Raw genomic sequence first — 6,483 nt, 5'->3', positions numbered from 1 at the left:
CAACGGACAGTCTGGGTAACGGTCGGATCCAACAGTCGACTGCTACAGACCCCAATGGTCGGCTGATGTGGTAGGGCACCGAACAGTGCACAGTGCTTGTCCGGTGTGCACCGGAGTGTCCGGTGGGCCGTCGAAAGAAAGTTGTTGCTTCTGTCCAACTACTATAATTGTGGGGGACGTTATAAATACCCCCAGCCATTTCAAGGCGTGGGAGTCCAAGCAACTTACCAAGGCATATTATAGACATTTCCAAGTGCTCATACAACCAAGTGCTTAATAGAATTACTCGGTGATTAGCGTAGGTGCTTTGCGAAATTATTAGATTAGTTAGACCGCATTAGCGCTTGCTCTAGTTGAATCCTAGTTAGTTGAGTGAGTTTAGAAAAAACACACAACCCCTTGGCTCTTGTGTGACCCGTTGTAATTGTACCGAGTGGGGCGAGAGTCTTGTGAGACCGTGACAACCGAGTTTGTGTCAAGGCCGCCACCGTGTACTAAAGGGAACAAGGCCCGCAGCGTTTCAGTCGGAAGCTTGATAGTGGAGACGGCAGGGAGCGTTCGAGAGAAGCCGGAAGTAGAGCACCACTTGCGAGTGGAGAAGGCCCGCGACACTCTATGGAGTTACTCGACCGTGGTGCTTGGCCCTCGCGTGGGCTACCCTTTGCGTAGGGGCACTAACGAGGATTAGTCAGAACCTTGCGTGGTTCCGGATACCTCGATAAAAATACCAGTGTCATCCACGAGAGTTTGCATCTCTACCTTGCTCTTTACCTTCCACATTTATATTAAGCATTTAAGTTTCAATCTTGTCTTTATAATTAGATTGTTTAGGATTGGAACTTAGAGCGTGCGGTAGAGATAGCAACACTTAGACAAAACCTAGTTTGCACATTCTAGATTGTACGCTGTGATGAGTCGTCGTCTCCTAGTCAACTATGGTTGCTGGATCGTTGTCTACATATGATGTAATTATTTAGCTATTTTGTACAGAACTATGTGAAATTTGTTTCTGTACCATGCGTCATCATATGTGTGAGATTTGGTCCCATCACACTTGGTGATAATCTTGTGCCCGGGTTTTGGACCCCTAGAACCCAGGTGTGACAACGGGTATCGCGGTTTGTCAGCCGCCCGATTAGAAAAGGACGCGCCAGATCAAAACCCACACCCGCCCGAAGCAGTACGCAACACACGCCCTCGGATCTCGATCTAACGGCCACAATGTAATCGACCGAAATGTTAACTATGCTTTGGTCTCCACCGCCCGATCAGAATCTGACGGCCACAATTCCACCAAGTGAAGGGGTATGCGCCGTTTTAATCACGATCACTCGCATCAGATCGAAGGGCCTAGAGGCCATCGTTTACCTCACGCCAATCCGGTGCGACGGAGGTCTCTCCCCACGGCGGCAACCTCGTCGGCGATGTTTGAATTGGTGATACGGAGCACGAAACCCCAATTAAAGACCACTACACGATGCCTAGGGGATGGTGAATTTGATAAAGGGCCATAACGAGATTTGGAGGCAATGGAGGAGTCGGTCCACGATCATTAGCGGATCTGCGGCGGAGTGAGTACTGATGAGGAATTACTCGTCCATGGCAAGCCCTTATCACTTGTGAATGCCGAAGACCTGATCTGGTATGTCGAATGAACTCGCCTGGCATAGCGCAGCCATGTAGGTGATGGACCAAGCGGTGCAGCGGCACGTTCACACCGCGCAACCCCCTTTCTCTCCTCTGCTTGACGACGAGGCCCTCTGCTCTTTGTATGGCGTCTTCGAGGTCGTAATTGGGTGGACGAGGGGAGGTTCATGGATGCTTTTATGGAGGCCGGAGGGGGGGGAAAGGTCCGCAGGGACGCTGATGGTCTCGGCCACGCGCAACAACCCGAGCCGGGCGCCGCGTTTGTTAGGATTTGGAGAAGACGAGTCTGACAGCTAGGCCCCACGTGTCAGCGAGCGCAGCACCGCAACAGGATGACACCCCAGGCCCACAACACAGTGAGACAGTGTAACGAGTGGCGCGAGCGGATGTGGAGCCGACCAGCCGGTGAGACTGACCCAACAGGCCCGTGAGTCAGAGATGACCAGACGCGGCTGAGACAGGTGGGTGGGGCCCGCCTGTCGGTGTGGCGCCGCGCGGGCATGAGAGAGATGGGCCGTGCGAGAGGTATTTTATTAAAATTTCCTTTCTCATTTTATGTCTTGCATTTCTTTTTCCATTTCAAAATCTACTATTTGAATTCTAATTTGTTGGTGAGTTTCACCAACAGAATAAGTGCAGCAATAAAAGTGCCAACATGAAGGAATATATTTATGTGTATTGCAATGGGGACCCCGGGTTACTAAGTATAAGTAGAACAATTGTTTATTTGCATAGGTTTTGCTCTAGGGATTTAATTGTGGCCTAGTTTAAAGAAAGTTTTAGAAGTCCTAGTTTACCCCCCTCTTAGGCGTCACCGTTTCCTACACTCTTCTTGCAGATCCTCAAATGAAGCGTTATGGCTTATCATGTATACAAAGAAACCGAGCTTCTCCTCAACTTTTATCCTTGTATCACGTACCCAAGACCTTTGCTTCCTAAGATAGCTGGCTAGGGCTCTAAAAATTTCAGGTTCCATTCTGAATGCTACTCGACAGTTCTTGACATGCCCTTCAAGAAACTCTAAAACATGCTCCTCGCTACTTAGCTTGCATGTGTGTCATCACTTCTTAACCCTCCTCCCTTTAAGAGAACTAGAACACAACAAATGTAATGCAGGATGGAAGAACATCATCATTTCATCATCATCCTCATGTCTCCTCTTCCTAATGTGCTCCATTAACCCCATACTCATTGCAAAAACTGGGGGAAGAACATCATCATTTCATCATCATCCTCATGTCTCCTCTTCCTAATGTGCTCCATTAACCCCATACTCATTGCAAAAAATGGGGGTACTGGATCTCAAGAAGTACCTCTCGGGGATGGTACCAGATCCCAAGACGGTGGAGGTTGGTCTTCTCCAACTCTAACCGGTGCAGGTACAATCTACAAAGAAAAGGTAGAATATTCAAACAACATAGCATGACTTGACGTGCATAAACAGATATCCTGTGGCTAGATAAAAATATGGAGAATATACTATAAAAAATTAGAGCCTTGAAGAAGCAACAATACTGCCTACAATAAACAAAGGAACTTATATTGTCTCTACCAGCAAAACAATGCTTACAAATTAGTCTTGTTTATTTTCACTTTTGCACTGCAATGAAACACACAATGTACAAAACAGAAGTTTGGGAGACTGTAGTACTGCACAATGCATAGAAGGTTTATGATCATAATCCATGAGAACTAGTTTGAGATAAAAAAAAGAATGTGGCATCAACTAACATCAGCAAAGAGGATCTTGTAGCTTCTGTCAGGGTACAAGAATAAGCTTTTGGGCAACAACAGTGTCCCTGGTATGGAGTCAGATAAAATTCAAACGTTAAATGGGTGCAAGTTAAGAACAAAGGGCATGTCCACATGTGCTTAGGCTTTAAATACAACAAAGATCATGCCAGCGTGTTCTACTTTCTTTTGTTTTGGTGCGTGTGTGTGAAAGCTTCTAGGACCACAATGAATAGGCTGGACCGGAGGTAGTTGCCTAGCAGGTAGTAAAAATGATGAGTTGAAGCTATCTATCTTTGATTGATGTTGATACCGATTAGGCCATGGAACAGAAGTAGTCATCAGATAGCAGACGACGGGGGACATCTTGGCAAGAAATCCAAACCCTAGGACACAGATATGGGAGAGGAGAAGAGAAGGTAGGGAAGGACGAACTCACAAGAGGAAAGATCGCCGACGAAGAGGGTGGCTAGCAGCGGAAGAGCCCTTGTGTCGCCGTCGTCATTTCCTCCGAATCACGCGTCGCCGCCATCGCTTCTACACCATGGCTAGGATGGGTTCCACAGTTGTGAAAGTCGTGGACTGTTTCTAGACCGGTATTGAGTTTTTTTCGTAGGGATTGGGTCTGGTTTACAAACAGACGTGGCTAAACGAACAAGTATTTGTTTGTGGACTTGTATTTTATCCAACCATAGATGACACCCGTGGATCAGACCATCATACCGGCCATTTTCAGGCCAGCCGAACAAGTTCCTGGTTCATATGTGTGAAGTAGTTATATATAGAAAACGGTAAGTAAATTACCTAACAAGACGGATTATTATTTGACACGCAATAGGAATGATGACAGTGGTCCGTCGTTAGTAGTAGTAAACATCCACGTTGCTATGGCTTTAGAGACGTCCAGCAGGTGCAGGTCGGTGCTTCTGTAATCTGCGCAGCGCAACTGACACGTGACACCAACCGATTGCGGCACCATCACAGCAGGAAAAGCCGAAAAGGCACCACCTCCTCACATTACATTCCACCGAGGAAAGTGGAAGTGTGGAACAGCCGAAACAGGGGAGCAGGGAGCTAGCTAGCTGAGTTCTTTTGGCTGCGTGCCCATCAAGCATCAGCCGATGCAATGCACAACTGCACGGAGGAGCCAAGATCTAGCATTCTAGCAAAGCACGCACTAGCAGCTTTAATTTGTAAAAGGACCATCTAGCTGCTACAAGATAGACATAAGGTCATTTTCGTGAAAGTTTTATTTTATTAAATAATATGACACATCAATAAATCTGGTGACATGGTAGACTATTTATTATGAGAGAGATGAGATGAATTTCGTAAGGATGAAACTAGGTATACACGGTTATCTAGACATGTTGTGTCTTGTATGTTGTCTATTAGGCTATTCTCAATGGTGGTTTCATGCACATTTAATAGTGTGTCACATCAGATTTTTTAATGACATGTCATAGCATTTCAGAAGATTGAGTTTTATGGGATGAAATTAGTTTTATGGGGATGAAATCATGTCAACTCATTTCCAAAGTTCTTGAAAAAAGTGTGAAACCTTCATTGAGAGTGATTTATTTCATATCCACATAATTTACTAACTTTTATTGGCTATTGAGTTGCGACATTTAATTCGTATGTTAGCCTATGAAATAGTGACGTGAAATATTACATTGATAGACATTGTTTTATACATAGTTTCATAGCACTCATGATGATGTGACAGCGTAGGAAAGAGTGCTATGAAACTCTCATTGTGAATAACCTTAAACCACACCAAATAAAATTGTACACTCACAATGAAAAGTTTCATCCATGGTTTTATTTGTTTCATGCTTATGTGGCACTTACGAAACATAAATATGGAATCTTTTATTGATAATGGCCTAAGAACACACTCATATCTCAATGCCTGTTTGAACAATTGGAGATAAACGGTCGGGAACAATTACAACAAAATGTAGGGGATAAAATGCCTACCAACACACTGGAGTTTTCACAAATATGAAATACCTGTCTTTCGTATCTAAAATATATTTTCAAAACGATAAGTTGTTGTATATTTAAAGGTAGTTTCGAAAACATATATTTATCTTTTTTTTGTTATATATTTTTTCATTTTTCATGTTATAAATAGAACTAATGCCTTGGTCCGGTGTGACCATGTCACTCATGTCCTAGACTAGATGGCAGTTCCCTGTGGCCTGATCAGGTTAGTAGTAGGATTAACATTTCATTTTTGGAACGAAGCAGATTTTGTTGTTGGAAAACACCAGTCCTCTCTTGAGGCCGACGCTCATGATTATTTAACCAACGACAACCGTGGTTACTGATTGCGCGCATGACTTTGGTTGAACGCAAAAGACGAATGGGTCTGGGCAGGGTAGCGCGGCAGCAGTGCAGCACATGCACGGAAACTCTGCATTGCGACGGCGACTCGTGCTCCGAAAGCAACCAAGAGACCCCAAAAAGTCCGGCCGAGTTGCGTCCCGGAACACCCACCCATCAAGCATCCACCGCTGCGCCTGTGCACGTGATGACCGCCGTTTTTATGCTTGGGTGTTTTTTTCCCCAACTGGTGTTGGCTTGCACCAAGAAGCAAGGCATTCATGGCAGTTTGTAGAGCGTGCCAGCTTGCTTTTTATTTTGCAACCAAAACGACCCGGGAGTTATATCCGGGACTTATATAAATACTAGGTGGGTGCCCGTGCGATGCCACGGAACACAAATTGCGAGTCTCCAACGGACTTAATTACTGGAACCAAACACTCCCTAAAAACATCATCTCCTCTGTAGATACCTTGGCATAGCCTGGGTAATTCCATCTTCAGAATTGGAGCTATTTGGCACATGTTTATTTCGGCTTCTTGCCGCCAGAATTGGCTTCTGGCCGCTAAATGTTTCGTTTATTGTCTCGTTTATGTTAAAATCATCTAAATCAATGTGAATGTATAATCCACCAAATCATCACGACACAAGGAATACACCGCTTTACTAAACTCAAACCATAAAGCTCAAACCGTGTAGACCCATTTATCTTACTTTACAAAGCCTTGTCTGCTTAGTATTCGGACTCCAGCGCTTTGACTGAGTGTAATGCTT

The sequence above is a fragment of the Zea mays genome, chromosome 9 (genome assembly GCF_902167145.1).
Source record: "Zea mays cultivar B73 chromosome 9, Zm-B73-REFERENCE-NAM-5.0, whole genome shotgun sequence".
Lineage (NCBI taxonomy): Eukaryota > Viridiplantae > Streptophyta > Magnoliopsida > Poales > Poaceae > Zea > Zea mays.
This window is presented reverse-complemented; position numbering follows the sequence as displayed.